The sequence below is a fragment of the Heliangelus exortis genome, chromosome 1 (genome assembly GCF_036169615.1).
Source record: "Heliangelus exortis chromosome 1, bHelExo1.hap1, whole genome shotgun sequence".
Taxonomy (NCBI): domain Eukaryota; kingdom Metazoa; phylum Chordata; class Aves; order Apodiformes; family Trochilidae; genus Heliangelus; species Heliangelus exortis.
This window is the reverse complement of record NC_092422.1, coordinates 18,752,061-18,769,230: the sequence shown is the minus strand read 5'-3', so window position 1 is coordinate 18,769,230 and position 17,170 is coordinate 18,752,061. Positions and strand designations below refer to the sequence as shown.

Sequence of the window (17,170 nt, the reverse complement as noted above, 5' to 3'; positions counted from 1 at the left end):
GCCTTTCATTACATAATGGAGAGGAGGTTTGTGTGTAATATGTGAATATCACAGTTGTTTAAAAGGTAAATGGAAGCAGCTAAAATGCCCTCAGCTGAGACAATGCATCACAACCAAAACTTCCAAATTCTTAACTGACTGCAAACTTTCAGAACTCTATGGCACAAAGTTACTTCAGTTCACTCATGTGGATTACTCATTGGGATGTGGCTATGCAGGCCAGAATTCACCTCACCAAACAGATACCATCAGCCACGCTTACCTAGCCCCACCCCCAGCACTGGAGAGAGACAAACATTTCTAGGACATGATTCATCTCCTCCTCAAGTAGGAGGAGGTTCAAGATAGATATGGTGAAACCACACATATCTCTATAAAAGGAGCCTAGTTGCATGGTGCGGATGCAGTCAAACCCCATTACTGTACACTGGCAATATTCTGGTTTAGGAACTTCTGTACTTATTATGATGCATGATTAAGTATGCAGTGCAAGCTTTAGCTGGTGGACAGACACCAACTATCATCCTATACATTATAATATGATAAGGCAGTAACCCACTGACACCTCATTAGTAATATTCCTTCAGTCAGTGAAATTATCCAAGAGAAAATGCATTTTAATTCAAGGAAACTACAAATTCATAAAAGAAGTTCTGAATACACATAGTTGGATACTCCATATCATTTCACATATGCTTCAAAGAAGTTAAAATGGAGTTTGGTAACAGTTCTACATAAGGAAGTTTATTATCACAATAGCAAGCCAAAAAAAGTATTCAGCAGAAGCACAGATTCATTCTTCACTAGATTTTACTTTCAGTGTGCTATAAAGAGAAAAGTTTAGAGCTACAAACATCAGCATGCTACTGCAGATTTTACATAAGAATATCTCTGTATAGTTAATATACTGTAAAAGATTTTAAAAGTACTTAAAGTTAGCTTCTTAATATCATATAAGTGCCAGTCTAAACTATACAACTTCATGCTGCATTTGCTTGTAAAAACAAACTATCAGACTCTAAAACAGTAATTATATATAAAAACAAACACTTGAATTTCAGTCCTAAAGTAAACCACATAAGCAGCAAAATGATCCTTAAATGAGGACTGAATGTTTCACAGAAAATCAGATGGGGGAGAAGTTCAATACATCCACTGAATAACTAAAGAACAAACAAAAGAAACCCCTCAATTATTAATATGCTAATATTTTGATACAGATATAAAATAAATTTAAAAAAAATCATTACTTACCTTAGAGATCGTAAAAATCTGGGACTCCTGAATAAACTACAATCAGTTTCTTACCGAGAGAGGATTGTCTAACTTTTCCACTACTTTCAAATCCAGAGTGGAAGATATTTTAGGCCTGGCCAAATATCACTGGAAGAAAATTCGTTCATATGTTTGGCTGTGTTTTGCATTCCATCCTGTTGCTTTGGCATACACACAGCTAATTATAATCTCTGACATAAGCAGCTAATTCTGCTGCTAAAATGGTTGTGTACTGACTCCAGAAATGAACTGCCCCACTGTAAGAGAGAACCAATCCATAATGCACACTGAAATGGCCCAACCTGTCACATAATGCCAACTGTTTTATTCAACTCTGAGAGTATGCAGCACTTCACAGAATCTGCATGTAAAAGCTATTAACATACATAGCTGCTAACAGAACACAATGCAAAAATTAGGAAAAAAAAAAAAAAAAGACTTCTAGTTTCTTTTCTGAATGCATATGTTAGATCCACCTGCATTTTAATAGAAGTTTTTCTGAAAATTTTTATTTTCATGCTAACACTAATATATATTGGCTGGTATAGAAAGTCTCTTAAAAAAAAGGGAATATATGTATCATACTATAACTACAATAGCACAAATGGCTTTAGACAAACTCCTCTAACAATTACCTTTTAAAAATATAAGCCATTTTTTGTATTCAACAAATATGCATATAAATATCAGGAACTATTAAAAAAGGTTGCATATATTACATCTTTTAAGATGATACCATAGAAATTATGATACATTTTTTCTGGTGCCATTTTAGCTTTGAGTTCTCTAACACAGAAACAAGAATTCCAGCTTGGCACTGCTTACATTAGACTGACTACACAAACAATGACAACAGACTTTTGTTCAGCCCAGGCTATTTTAGAATCTGTGCTGGTAGCTGTTTGCAATTTAAAAAGCATTAAAACATCCATTTGCAAGATTTACAGACTAAAAGAGTTTTGTGCAAGGAGATGCACTGAAACCATCATCCATATATTTGGACAATTTCATGTCTCAAAACATAATTTCTCCTTTTTTCTCATACTGTTATCATGCATTAGAAAATGAAGCTCCTATCAAATACTTAACAGCTGCAGATCATAAATTTAGTACTGACATAAATGCAACTGATTACAGGCCTATAAGATACTTTTTTCCCTTTATGAATTCTGTGGCTATTAAATCTATATCAGATTCTGCTTATATGTACAAATGGAACAGGTTGTTAGTACATGAAGGACTTCACTCCCTGGTACCTGACAAAAATGACAAATATTTTTCATAAAATATTTACAAATATTTTTAAAACAACTTTTATATTTAAGCTCATAGATTTATGCAACATAAAATGAAAGTATTCGTATATTGAGTTAGCACCAAAGCTTTTCTTTAATTGAAATTCTGTGGAAGTATTAGACAAATACACTTTAAATGCCAGATTGTTTTGAAAGGCTCATTATTCAGTAATTATTTATGTCCAGGGTTGTTATGTCCATGGATTTTCTGCAAAATATTTTGTCCATTCTTGGAGAAAAGGAGAGGATCAGATAAATTTGGACAGGATACCACAAAACAGCAACATTTAAACTTAATTTTAATACATTTTTTTGTCATATTTTATGACAAACTCTCAATATAACTCCCAATTTATAAAAAAGAATCAACTACATAGTGTCCAGGTATAGAAAGAGATTATGTTACATTAAGTCACGTTATGTTACGTTATGTTATGCTATGTTACAATATGTTATGGCATTGGGCTACGATTAATGGGATGAAATTTAAAAAGTCTAAATCCTGGATCCTGCACCTAGGACAGAGTAATTCCAGGCACAAGTATAAATGGGAACAGGAGTGGCAGGGGAGCAGCCCTGCAGAGAGGGATGAGGGGATGCTGTCTGACAGCAGGTTCAGCACAAGTCACCCCTGTGCCCTGGCAGCCCAGGGAGCAAACTGCATCCTGGGAGCATCAAACACAGCATCACCAGCCAGCCAAAAAATGTGATTATCCTGCTGTATTCAGTGTTGGTGCAGCCTCATCTCGAGTGATGTGTGCAGTTCCAGGGGTCCACAATTTAATTAGGATGTTAAGGTCTCTGAATGCATCTGGAGAAGGGCAACAAAGCTGGTGAAAGGCCTAGAAGAAATGTCCTATGATGACTGTCTGAAGATTTTGGGCCTGTTCAGTTTGGAGAAAAGGAGGTGCTGATCTCTTCTCCCTAAATAGAATCAGTGACAGGACGTGTGGGAATGGTTCAAAGCTGCACCAGGGCAGATTCAGACTGGGTGCTAGCAAACACTTCTTTATCAAGAGGGTGATCAAACACTGAGCAGGCTTCCTAGGGAGGTGGTTGATGCCCCAACCCTATCAGTGTTTAAGAAGCTTTTGGACAATGCCCTTAATAACATTCTGTAACTTCTGGTCAGCCCTGGAGTGGTCAAGCAGTTGGACTAGATGATTTTTGTAGGTCTCTTCAAAGTGAAAGTGTTCTATTCTGTTCTATTCTATTCTATTCACCCTCCATAAACAGAATATTTGTGGTATTTTGTATGTGTGATTACTCTTCTTAATCTAGATTCATGTTGTCTTTTGCCTGCTCTTCTACCTACCTAATATATGGAAAGTAGAAATTCTAAAAAATAAAAGGAACAAATAAATACCTCAGTTTAGTATCTTCTGAAGTTCTCATGAAGTAGGCCTGAAGAAAGAGCAACTGTCAGTGAGTTCTGTATCATCTGAAGGCAGCTGTCTTCCTATTTAAATGCAAAGAATAGAAAGGAAAAAAATTAATGAGTATGGTGAAAGAACAAGATTTATTCCTGAACTGCTCTCCTGACTACTGACAACATCTTACAAGTGATGGACCAAAATCTGTTTGGTCACATGGGCCAACACCTGCAAATATTCCTGACAGTTCATTGAGAAATAAATGTTAGTCCTAAATCTATATGAAATCTATGCGAAAAATAATAAAACCTGTTTCTGTTGCAATGTTAACATTCAATCTGGCATCAGAATGCATTAGTAGAATAATTTCTTTGCTTATGGGGTTTCATGCATCTGTAGAGAAACTGAGTCTGTTTCTCAGCCAAGTCCTTATCTTCACAATTCTAGAACATTTATGTCCCATTCCTCACCAAAAACTACCAATCTCCATTTCATTTGGATTTTTGAAAGTCAACAAATGATGACTTAGTCCTAGAAAAGTAACTAAGAAAATAAATTTGTTTTTCACTTCTGTTTCACAATGAGTATGAGTCCACTCAAACCAGCACTTGACTGACTAGAAGCAGTAGCAACTACGACATGAAAAAAACAATGGAAAGAGATATGTAAATCACAGTTTGGATATTCTGCCATTAAAAGATGTCATGTTTCCTTTAGTGCAAAAACTTAGAATATTGACAAAAATTCTGTGTACACCTACAATATTTCAATAATATCTGCTTACTCCTCAAAGTGCAAGGCAACACAATGGAAAAGACAATGACAATCACATATTAGTTTAACTAAGTCGTCGACCTAAAAAATGGACATCAGCCATTTGGTACCATATGCATCAAGTTCTCTAACGTAGTTAGATAATTTTCAAGTCTGTGACAGGTTTAAAGAGTTTGTCTTCAAAACAAAGTGCTAGACAAAATTTTTATAATTAGTAAGAAAAAATCTTAGCTTTATTTTAATTCTCCATGTTAGATTTCCTCTGCTCATTTGCCAAAAGGGAGTCTGCATCCATAGAGGCAGATTTGCTGTAGTCAGGAAATGGATTCTTAGATCATCAGTGCAGTCAAAAAAGTACCTGGCTAGTACTGGAATCATGTTCTTATTTCATTTGCAGTATCTTTCTCTTTGTGGCCTAAAATCAGTCAATGTCAGTTACATTACTACACACTACATCCTCAGATACCCCAAGCCTCTTGTATTCCTAAAACTGCACTGACAAAGATATTTAATAAGTTAACTAAGAAGAGAACTCTCCTAGTTCTGAAAACTGTAATTATGTGGCAACAAGTAAATAAATATAGTTTACATTAGGATGTATAAATCTAGATGAAACGGAAGTTTTGCATATGACATATTAACTGATAGCTGGACAAAGGTTCAGAAAGGTCATATAGTACAGCAAAAGCAATATATGTTAATATATGTTAATGATCAAATGGCACACACTTGAAAAAAGAAGGAAAATGCACATGAAAATAGATACCTATTACAACTACCAAATGTCAAAAAAAAAAAAAAAAAAAAGGAAAAAACCAGGATGCAAATATTTATCTACTAGAATCACTAAATGCAAAAACTGAACTGAGCCAAATTCTTGAGCAATTAAAGAGTGAAGCAGTGTTATTTTGTTAATGGTAAGAAAATGTAAAAAGTAATCAGCTGCTAGACACCTCTGGACTTCCAATAACTGAAAGAAAAGTCTGAGTCTTCTCAGTTCTTGTTCTTGTGCACGTCAGTCACTTGTGAGCTTGAATAACAATGCAACAGAAAAGTCACCTTTTCAAAGAAAGATTTTTTCCATTTCTCCTGACTTCCCACTGCTGATAAAGGCTGAAATATCATATGAAAGAAGAACTGTTGGGAAATTCTTTTTCTACTTTTTTTTCCCTCCAATGCATTTTGAGTTGGCTATGTTTGATGTGCTTTTTACATTTGTAAGGAATAGGACAGCAGGCTGTTTAATGATAGATGGAGACCTTGCCCCTTCTTAAGAACAGGATTAGGGAAAATATCTCAAAAGAGATGTCACCTTCTAAACCTGAGCAAAACATTGAGCCAAAGAAGGACTTAATCTTTCACATATAAATAGAAAAGAAAAAAAAAAGAGTCTTAACGTTACTGTGGCATCTGCTAAAGCCATAAAAATGTCACTGTTTTAAACAGTTACTTAACTTGGGAAACACTCTCATAGGAAGCTTTTGGAATATAAACACAGCACTCCCAAATATACAAGGCTTTAAGGTAGATCTGCCTAGGCTGTTTCATTAGATGATATATGTAGGGACATTCAAAAAAATTCGAAGCTCAGACTTTTTATGTTTTATTAGAGTATGAACAAGAATAGTCTAAACCAGAAAAACCTGAAAATTACTATGCAAGACAAAAAATAAAAGGACTTATTTATAAGTAACCAACTGCCCCGAATGTCAGTACAGAGCAGATCTTTGTGTCTGGTTTACAGGAATTTCTCTTATTTGTGAGCACAAACAGCTGGCTGTGGGTCTACTTTGCCTGCTCATCCCAGCAGTATTTCCATCTTTGCTTCAGCTGTTATCTCCCAGTTCCCTGCTACCACACTCCTCTAACACCTTTTTTTCACCACATTCTGTCAGCTGGACTCTCCTCCCCAGTACGTTTAGTGGCTCCAGAACAGGAACTTTTTTCACCTCTTGTTCACCTGCTCTACTCATTTTCTTAAAATATTAACAGAGGCACAAAATTAATGTATGTAAAAGAGATTAAGTATGTCACAGAGGGCTAGTTTGTAGTGGGCTGGTTTTTTTTTTTGTTTTTTTTTTTTTTGTTTCTTTTTTGGTGCATCAAACAGTATCTTCTGATTGGATTGCACTTTCACACAATTTGATTAAAAACTATTTTATGTCTGTGTATAATCCTTCAAAGAGGTTAAGCTGTGAGACAGCAGGGGAAAAGCTGCATGTGTACTTTGTGTTCACTGCTGTGTTCTGTGCAAAGATGAGCTTGACAGATGAACTGGAATAGATGTAAGATGAGACAAATTGCTTTTCTAAGAGCAAACAAGCTTGCTCAGATTTGAAGAGCTTTTCAAAGAGTCAAGCTGAGGAGGGAAAGACTAATTTGGAGTCTGTGGCTTGTGTGCAGTCTGGAAGACACAGTGGAGAGACCTTGGGTCTAAATGGGTCTAGAGGCAGAAGATGTTTCCTAACTTAATATTGGGGAGAAAAAAAAAAAAACAAAACAAAAAACCAACACCAGAAAATGCTGAATTTCCAAGCAGATGCAGATTTGGAATATTTGTGTTCTACTGTATGGCTGGTACAATTTTGGAATTTTCTTAAGGTTGAAACTCAACTACTGTTGACTTGAGGACGTTAATTGTTAGCTTTTTCTCAGGAAGAAAACCAGAAATAGGTACTTTGGTTTATATGAATACTCTGGACAGGGGAGTGGAGAAAAGCACTTTTTAATAGGTCCATTTTTTTGCACATAGGGATTTTAATTTTATTTTATGGGTCACTGTGAACCTATTCACAGTTCCATCTGCAAGAACTCTGTGATGGAAAGAATAGTATATTTACAGTTGTGTCTGTACAGTATGTCAAATCACTTCTACAACAGATGTCAACAGCACCAGTAATCATCACAGAACCACGTTTCATACTCGTTGGTCATAACATCTCCTGTTACACCACTTGACCTTTACTAAAAACAAAAGCAAAAACCTCAAAGCCACCTAATATCCAGAGCAAGACAGTCTGGTCTTCATCCTTGGGATACCTGAACTCTGAAGAATTAAAGTGCAAAAGATGGCTACAGGTGGCTGTATCAAACAGAAAACCGAATGACTGACCCTCAATGGTAGAACAGGTTTAATAAGTCTTGGAAGCTCACCATCTGTATCCACATTCTCATATTGCACAAAGGTTTGTACAGATATAAAACCTAAGGAAAATGATGAGCTTATGACTCTCTTTTCATTTCTTCCTATTTCTTTTACCTCATATAGTTTTTCTTTTTTCCTTTTCTACCCACAGATATATCAAAACCATAGCTGATTGAGAGACAGATAAGCTCCCTCATATTATTTTATAATTAAATGCTGTTTTTTCAGTAATATATCTATCTAATTCTGACATAATAAAGCAGGTGTATTTAATCTGCATTTGAAATAAAAGCATTTAAAGGAACCTAAAACTGTCCTTAAATCCTGTAATCCAATGTCTACTGCACCAGTCAGAATAATTTTTTCATTCAGTACCTGCATGTATCTGAGTTAAGGCATACAAGAAAAACATATTCAGTTCCAAAAGATTTAGAAAAAGAGAAGGGGAACTATGAAAATTACAGTGCTCTGGTAAGGACACCGTAACCAGCCATGGTCCCAGAGCTCATTCCCTGACAGACTCAGTGCCCAGAAAGTTCCAGTGAACCACAATTTTATATTTGGAGCAACTGAAGGACAAGTTATTTTCTTAAAACTGAAGTCATCAATAACAGCAATAAAAAGATGGGACACTAGCTAAATATTCCAGAGGAAATAAACAGTTTAACTGTTAGTGCTTCTTCCCTGTTAAACACAGAATATTCATTGTAAAAGAAAATTAAGAAAAACAAGTCTTCAGATGTATAAGAAAATTACAGGCGTTTACATGAGTATTTCTAAATAATTCATCTTTACACTTACACAAAACAGAACTGTGAAATGTATCTGCTGAAAAATTCTCCTTACAGTGAGCTTCTCAAAGTAACCCAGAAGTTTTTCAATCTCAATTCCACTATAAACTTCTTTCTTTTTAATCTTTTTTTAATTTTTTTTTTTTTTTTTTTTTTTTATAGAGAACCTGGAAGCATCCAGGTAAGGTAGAAAACAGCTTATAGAGAAGTCATTTCTTGCCCATTTGTCTTTGCTGCCAGATCCAGTGTTTGACCCTTCAGTAATATTATGAGCTGCAGAAAACTGAATTTTTCCTCAGAATCAAGGAGGTTTCCAGTTTATCACCTGTGAAGTCTGACTTGCAGCTCTGTGTCCTTTGTAGCAATTTCTCCTTTTGACTGTTCCTCTGGAGCTGTAGGCTCCCAGACCCTTGCTGTGCTTCTCTGCCTTTTTACTCACCTCTGTTTTCTGAAATTGTCTTTCCTGGAGTATTCCTCAATGGCTTTAAGCAATGAACAACCTTCCCTGCTTTCCATGAGGTCTTACCCTACTCAGTCACTCTTATTAATTGAAAACAGCAAGTAAGAAGAGCAAAAAGCCCCCAAGTTAGGCAACCCACCTGCCTAAATTTTATTAGCATCACATGCAGTAGGATGAATTAGCTGTGGGGCAAAAGGATCCACTTTTCTTCAACAGTTTGCACAATATGTGGCACTTTATAACCAAATAATGTTTTGAAATCAGACATGTTTCCACTGTTGACTGAATGAAAATCTCTTGCATACAGTGTAGGAAAAGCTTTTACCCAATACCAATTATCTCCTTTAGGGTTTTTTGGTAGCCAAGAAAAACACATGTTCTCAAAGAATTTTCCTTTTCCTTTAAAACTATGCTATAAAACACTGAATGATTCATGATTTTCCATTTTACAGGCTGCCATTGTAAAATTGTTCCAAAGTAGATTACTCTTAATTTTGCACTCAAAGTCACAATACACCCCATGACTCACTAAAAGAATGTCAGGGGAAAAAAAGCCTCAACATTTTGAAATAACAAAAAATGAGAGGGAAGGGTGAGAAAAGGCACAGTAAAAAGCATTTTTAGTGCTACAAAAACAAAGCAGTCTAAGCCACATATACTTTAGCTTTTTTTTTTTTTTTTTTTTTTAGAAATCAGAATTATACAGTATTTTGTAGTGTTTCCATTTTTCACTCTAGAACTGACCCAAGTTTGTCACTTTTAAAATGCTCAGGTCAGTTCAGACGTGTACAATATAGGTACAGTCAACCCAGCAAAACAGTTCACAGGAAGAATTCCTCATCCTGAAGGCTTGGGCAATCTTCGCTTAACAAAATGCAGCTACATTAAAAAATATAATTTTATTGATAATTTTTTAAGATCACTCTATGGAGAATGTACTGTACTGAAACATATTTAAGAATGGCAGAGTGATGTACTTAATCCAGACTCATGTTTCCAGATCAAGATGATTGTCCTCATCAGGCAGGCAATGGAAACTCAGCATTTAGCTGAGATCCCCAGCTCTTTTTATCCCTTCTAGTGATCCAGGCAGAAGAAAAGAAGGAAAGGAAAGGAATAAGAAAAATAGCAAACAAGTTTCCTCACCATAATAAAATAGTAAATTGTGCTCTGACCTTCTGTGGAAGAAACTCAAAACAGTCTTTAAAGAGCAACAGTAGAAATGCAAAGTAAATAATTTTTAAGAATCTGGTTTGAAGTTTTGAGCCTTAGCAGCAACACTTGTGTCACTGATCCATGAGATCTTTTTTGAGCTACCATTCACTATAATGACTGTAAAAATAACAATATTAATGCTAATAATATATCCCAACAATCTGTTGGCTGTACTGAGATTGCAACCATGCCAAAATGCGATAAGAAAAATTAGGCCCTTGAAAAGTGCATTAAATTAGGAATTTGCCATCTGTCAAAAGCAAGTAAATTATACATGTAGCTGTTTAATATAGAAGAAGCTATAATCAACCAGGGAATAAACCACAAGCTATTTCTTGTTTGACTGAAATGTGTAAATTCAGCATGGGAATAGTGTACTTATGGAGTATTTTGAAGGGGTTTACATGATGCTGAGCTGAGGGTAACTGCAGCAAGCAGAGTACCATAGTAAAACCATTGACTTAATATTGTGAGATATTAATTGGTAATTTTGGCAGCCTTCAAGAATCTGACACTCTAATTTATTAAGCTAAGTTACAATATTCTTGGAAAATAAATAGCCAGAATAGCTTAAACAAGAAATAAAAGCACGTCTAACATTATTTCTGGATTGCTATCTGGAGCAATGTTAATTATAAGTGGGCACTGCACTCTCAGGCATTGGCTCTACTCAGGTCCTTAAATTGTGAAGAACAGCAGACAATTGGTCTGATTTCAGTAATAAACATCATCAACAAATGCCTGAGTTTCTCCTTTAGTGAACTTGTGATTCATAACAGATTCAGAATTACTAGTCAAAGTAAGAGAAGTTATGGTTAAAAGTAATTTTCCCTGCTACTCAGTCAAACCCCTCTATGTCTTCACATAGTTGCCTTTGCATCAGCTAAAGCAAGAACAGCTGCACCCTACTTCATATGGTTATCTCATTTACTATCTAGATAAATATACATAAATATACTACCTAGCCAGGCTGCTTTGTTTTTCAGCTGTGCAAACACTGAGTCCTTCAGCTGTTAGCAAACAGCTGCAGTAGCAAAGGTAAAGCCAAGGACAGACCAGCCCTGTCAGCAGGAAACAATTTCCAGAAATTCACTGACTGTTTCCCGACAGCCTCTGACCTACTGTTACATTTTTTTAATCCCTCAGAGCAGGTAAACACCAAGATCAGTGTAAAGGTGTGCTCTCCTAGTCAGCTACTGTACCAAACAGAATGGATCCTTTTATTCACAGTATCTTTATCTGCATACCCAGCTGAACCATGACATCTGGGTCATGGTACTATCTGTACTGCTTGCAGCATTTCCTAAATAAGTATCCTTGATGTTTCCTGGAACATCAGGAAGAAGCCTTAAAGGATGACCAGTAACATACGAGTAGTAAGAGCCAAACCTTTCAGTTTTTCACAATGTGCACATATCTTTGGGGCTTCTTCTTTAATTATAGTTGTTACGACTTCATAATTAACTGATTTTACGTGCCTCGTAGGATGCTTAAAATTTGATTCTGATCTTGGTAAACACATCAATACCAGACCACTTAATTTTTATATTATGAAGCAAGCCCTAGTAGATACTTAGTATGCATCTCTTTCCTGATTAACTGTGCTAGAAGAGAATTCATCTCCAGCCATGCTAATTTTTATTACTAGGTCCCTGCAGATGTCATTAACCAAAGATTGGGAAGTCAGGGAAGACAAATTGAGTATTGCATTTGTAAGATTCAGCATCCAGCAGCAAAGAATATTCTTTCTGCAGTAACACAGATATGGCCAAGTGACTGTGGAGAGGTGAAGACAATGACTCCTCTTCAGGTTATAAATTGAGAAACTGGAGGAAGCTGAATTAAAATATTGTTGCTGGGGAAGTTGCTCAGTCCTTGGGGCAGACTGTAAAGATGCTCATGTGAAGGCCATACAGAGACAAGGAGGTAAAGTATTGTAGGAAAGTTTGATGTTTTTCTGAGATCAACGAGTGGAGGTAATCTCACTGTCATGAGAGACTCTGAACAAAGGAGAATTCCATGGCTGCTGTTTTAGTAGCCAATCAGCTATAAGCAGACACCCCTTCTGCTCTTGGTGCTCAACATGGAATCAGAGAATCATGGCAGGGGTTACAAGGCACCTCTGGTGATCACCGAGTCCAATCTCCCTGCTAAAGCAGGGTCTGTGGGTCATACACGAACACATCCAGATGGGTCTTGGATGTCTTTAGAGAAAGAGACTCCACAATCTCTCTAGGCAGCCTGTTCCAGTGTTCCATCACCCTTCTAGTAAAAAAGTTTTTCATTGCAGTTTGTGTCCAATGCTCCTTGTCCTTTCATGGGTACCATGAAAAGAGACTGGCCCCTTCTTCTTGACACCCAACCTTCAGATATTTATAAACACTAAGATCCCCTCTCAGTCTTCTCTTCTCCAGACTAAATACCCTCAGGTCTCTCAGCTTTTCCTCATATAACATATGTTCCAGTCCCCTGATCATGCTCATAGCCCTTCACTGGACTCTCTCTAGTATATCCCTGTCCTTCTTGAACTGGGGAGCCCAGAATTGGATACAATACTCCAGTTGTTGTCTCACTAGGGCAGAGCAGATGATAAGGAGAACCTCCCTTGACCTGCTGAACACACACTTCTTAATGCACTCCAGGATACCACTGGCCTTCTTGACCACAAGAGCACATTACTGTCCCACGGGTAACTAATTGTCCACCAGTGTTCCAAGGTCCTTCTTCATGGAGCTGCTTTCCAGCTTTTTTTTCCCTGTAGGGGTTTCAAGGACTCTACACTGTTGAACCTCATTAAGTTCCCCTTTGCTCAGCTCTCCAGTCTGTCCAGATCTCACTGAATGGCTGCACAGCCTTCAGTACCATCAGCCAGTTCCCAGATTTTCATACCATCAGCAAATTTTCCGAGAATACATTTTGTCCCCTCATTGAGGTCATTGATGAAGACATTTAATAAGACTGGACCCAGTACTGACCCCTGGGGAAGACCCCTAGTTACAGGTCTCCACTCAGACTCTGCACTATTGATCACGACCCTCTGAGCTCTACTGTTTAACCAATTCTCAAATTACAGATTAATGAGAATGGCCTTTAAGGTGTGGAAGACTCTCTCTGTGAGCAGGAAATCTGTACACACTGATCTTTTCCAATAGCACTTTCCCCAAGGAGATCAGTACATACAGTGTAACCTCTACAGTACCCACCAATAGATAAAAAGAGACTCCTCTGCATTTAATTTTATCTCTTTGCTCAAACAGCATTTTATATGCTCATATACCAAAAGGATCTTGTATTTTCCCTTGTCTTTCATTTCATAAGAATAGATTTAAGAGCACCTCTCATTGCCAGTCAGTGGTTCTGTGGTTGAGTGCCAGTTTTCTTCTCTCAGTGAAACTGCTGTTTTTTCTTCACTCACATTCAAATAATCTGAGATAACAGTGTGGGCAGTCTTGGATAAATACTTGGTTAATCTTCAAACCATGGTTTAGAATGGACAAATCATATATAGCTCATTGTTATTTCATCCATATATTTTAACCAAACAGACATGGACTGGTATACAGAAATATAGATGAAATGGTTTGCACTAGGCGTTGCATATACACATTGTGATATGGACTTTAAAGAAATATGCAATAAATTTCAGATTAGGTAGGCTACATTCCCTTTGCTTCAATAAAAATAATGATATATAGAAAACACCTAATTTATGTGAATGTCCTATAAAATTTGAAATATTGATAGATTTTCCTATATAACACAAACAAGTCTATACATACTGCACACATTGGTAGTTTACACTCTAGGCCAGACAAAATAAGATAGATTGCATGCCTTACATTTTAAACAGTTTTAACATTCACAGATGCATTAAATAATTTTACAACTAATTAGGAAGCTTTAGTTGTTGCACTGTGTTACTTCAAATTACTCAAAATGACAAAACTGCTTTCTCAAGCCAGAGTCTTGCAAAGATACCCCCACAACTCGATTGTGTACTTTTTTGTACTTCCTAGACTCCAGTGGGATTGTTGGCAAATGTAAGTGTAAGCGTAAATTTAAATTTTCATGTAACTGCAGTCCATTTCATTAGCAGTTTGGTCCGTATCTGACAAGACAACTTTCAAAAAGATACATCAAGTATATTAGTAGGTTGTCATGGATTATATCAGTGGGTTTTATTTGGCTTGAAATATTATTTCTACTACTGACATATTCTTCAAATAAGCCTGTATCTTGGATAGCTTGCTTTCTTTTCAGCATTGGAACAATGATTTGCATATGGTCTCTGCATTCTCAAATAGGTCCAGTTCAAAGCCTCCTATGCAAGTTGCACCATGGGAGATTTAGATTAGATATTAGAAGAAACTGCTTCATGGAAATGGTAATTAAACACTGGAACAAGTTACCCAGGGAGGTGGTTGAAACACTATGCCTGGAGGTGTCTAAAGGATGTCTAGATGTGGTACTTAGGAACAGGATTTAAGCACTATTTGGTAGAGTTAGGTTATAGGAGTGCCAGGTGTTCTGCAACTGACTTAAAAAGTATAGCCAGGTACCTACAGAAGTCCCAGACAAAATTACAGGAAAAAACTAAGTCTTGGTGTACCACATCAATCCTGCTGCCAGAGTTCTCTCATTGTTGTCATACATACTCAGCATGCAGCTAGAATCAAGGTCCCAATATTGGAACAATAAACATAAGGATCCTGCATAGCTACAAGATGACCTGTTTCTTTTAAAAGGAAAAAAAAAAAAAGAAAACAAAAAGTATTCTTTGAAATGTATTTGTTCTTGTAAAAGCTTCTTTAACAAGTACATTCATTAAGTTCCCTGAATTGTAAATAGTGTATCTTCCACTTTCTATAAACAAAATTTAACTTTCAATGTTAAAATCAGATTTGAAGAGTAGCTGCTGAACTCCACTGGGGATAAGATTTCTTCGCGTTGTATTTACTTTTCAAGTGCTTCAACTAAGTTACAAAAATACTCAAAAAATGTAGCATAAAACCAAAATACTATTGACAGTGTATCTGTCACTGAAGTAGATGATTTCACACCTTTTTCCATAGGACATAATTCAAGACAAAAATAACTTCTCTTTTCATTGAGCTCCTGTCTGTGAAACTCTAATTCAGCATTACAGATGGGAATTCTCCTATCAACATTCATAAACACAGCACATTTACCCTCACTCCACATGTTCGGTAACTTCTCAGCTGAAATGGTTGTTATAGCTCCAGTTCCTCCCTCACTGTGATATTGCTGCTCAGTTGCATTTTTGAAGCTGGTTCTCACGATTGTAGCTTTCAAAACCAAGACAGAAAATTTCTCCTTACTCATAACAACGTCCCTTCCTTGGGTAACCCACAAGTGCATTTTAACAAAAGGTGTATTTATCCTAATTATAAAAGACTGAAGTTTTTTTCCCTTGTAGTGTCCACAGGAGAAATGCTCTAATCCCTACCCCACTAACACTGCATGAGACAGAACATACCCACTGCCTTTTTTGCATCACTGCCACCTTCAATCATCTACTTTCAGATGCAAAGACATAGGTAGAAAAGACTAGAAATTGCACCAGAAATTGCTTTCTTTGAGGGGCTCATGTAAGTATTCTAACAGCTGATTGATGGCATGCATTACCCAACTAGCAGTGGTGGTTGGAAAAGCTTCATTACCAAAGTGACTGTAGATTTTGGGAAAGACTTGATGTGTGACTCCACAGCCAGGCAGTCTGAAGATGTTGAAGAGTACAACTATGGAGGTCACTCAAGTACTGGTAAAATGCTGGAATTGTAACAGGCCCAAATACAACAACAAACATTTTAGGACAAATTGCAACAATGAACAACAGAACATTCCTCACAGTGGAAATGAAGAGATAGGAAAATATTCTGTAGGGATTACATATGCAAAAGGAAAGAAAAAACCACCTTTTTGATGTTGAGTATTTACCAATACTATCTAGCTACCAATACACCAGGAGCTTAATTTCCTAGATTAATTTAATGACATTTTGATGCAATGAAGAAAGCATCATGGAAACATACTGAGTGATTTCCTGTCTTTCAAAGCAGTTGGATAAGCTGATTCTTGAAGGTCCCTTCCAACTGAACTATCATGTTCTATTCTAACATTACATTTCTGCAACATGGATTTAATTTGTCATTCCACTGTCTTATCACTCAGCATCACAAGGTCCTTCTGAAGCAGTTCAGTTGATCCTAATTCTTAGTTCTTTGGAAATTTTGAACCTCCAAAGCCCTGCAAAGCCCTTTTTCCAGGTCTTATTTATGAGAGTACAAATCATGTGCATTGTGCAAGACCTGTGTTATGTGAATAGGTCTCAGAACAGAAGGCTCCAGATGTCCAAAGACAATGTTCTGTCACTGCAAAAATTCACCATATAGTCCTACTCTGTTCTTTAAGTTTTTGCCAGCTGTTTATCCTTCCAGTACCCTAGTACTTGGGAAATTATGCATGACTGCTTTGTTTCTTAAACTTCTGTTTAGGGGAAGCTCTTAAAAGCTTTCTAGAAATCTGAGGAACATATAATCAATGAGATCATTGTGACTGATACAATTTTCCATGTGCAAGGACACATATTGTCATATATCCAGAATGAAACTTAAACTGGAATTGCTCAAAAGGTTGACCTGAAGTTTGAAAGCAAAAGTATCTAGCCAGATTTCAAATAAAAGGTAAACAATCATTTGCTTTATCTTGTTCTTCTCATGGCTGCTTTGCCTTCATGACACATACTTCAGAAACTTCAGGATTTCTCATTTTTTACTTCTCAGGGTATTATAACAACAAAATTTACCTATTTAATGAGTCAG

General features: G+C 36.5%; 1 protein-coding gene across 5 annotated transcripts in view; it reads right to left on the bottom strand.

The window, feature by feature from the left end:
* SGCG (sarcoglycan gamma) overlaps positions 1–17,170 on the bottom strand; it is a 118,019-nt gene that overhangs the window by 83,656 nt on the left and 17,193 nt on the right. For 3 of the 5 annotated variants that reach the window (XM_071735844.1, XM_071735861.1, XM_071735853.1), the window contains exon 2: positions 3,937–4,029. The gene's annotated coding sequence lies outside the window, so the exon portion shown is untranslated. Of the gene's footprint in view, positions 1–1,254; positions 1,415–3,936; positions 4,030–17,170 lie in introns of those variants that run through there. The other 2 variants (XM_071735836.1, XM_071735870.1) reach the window with 2 other exon arrangements.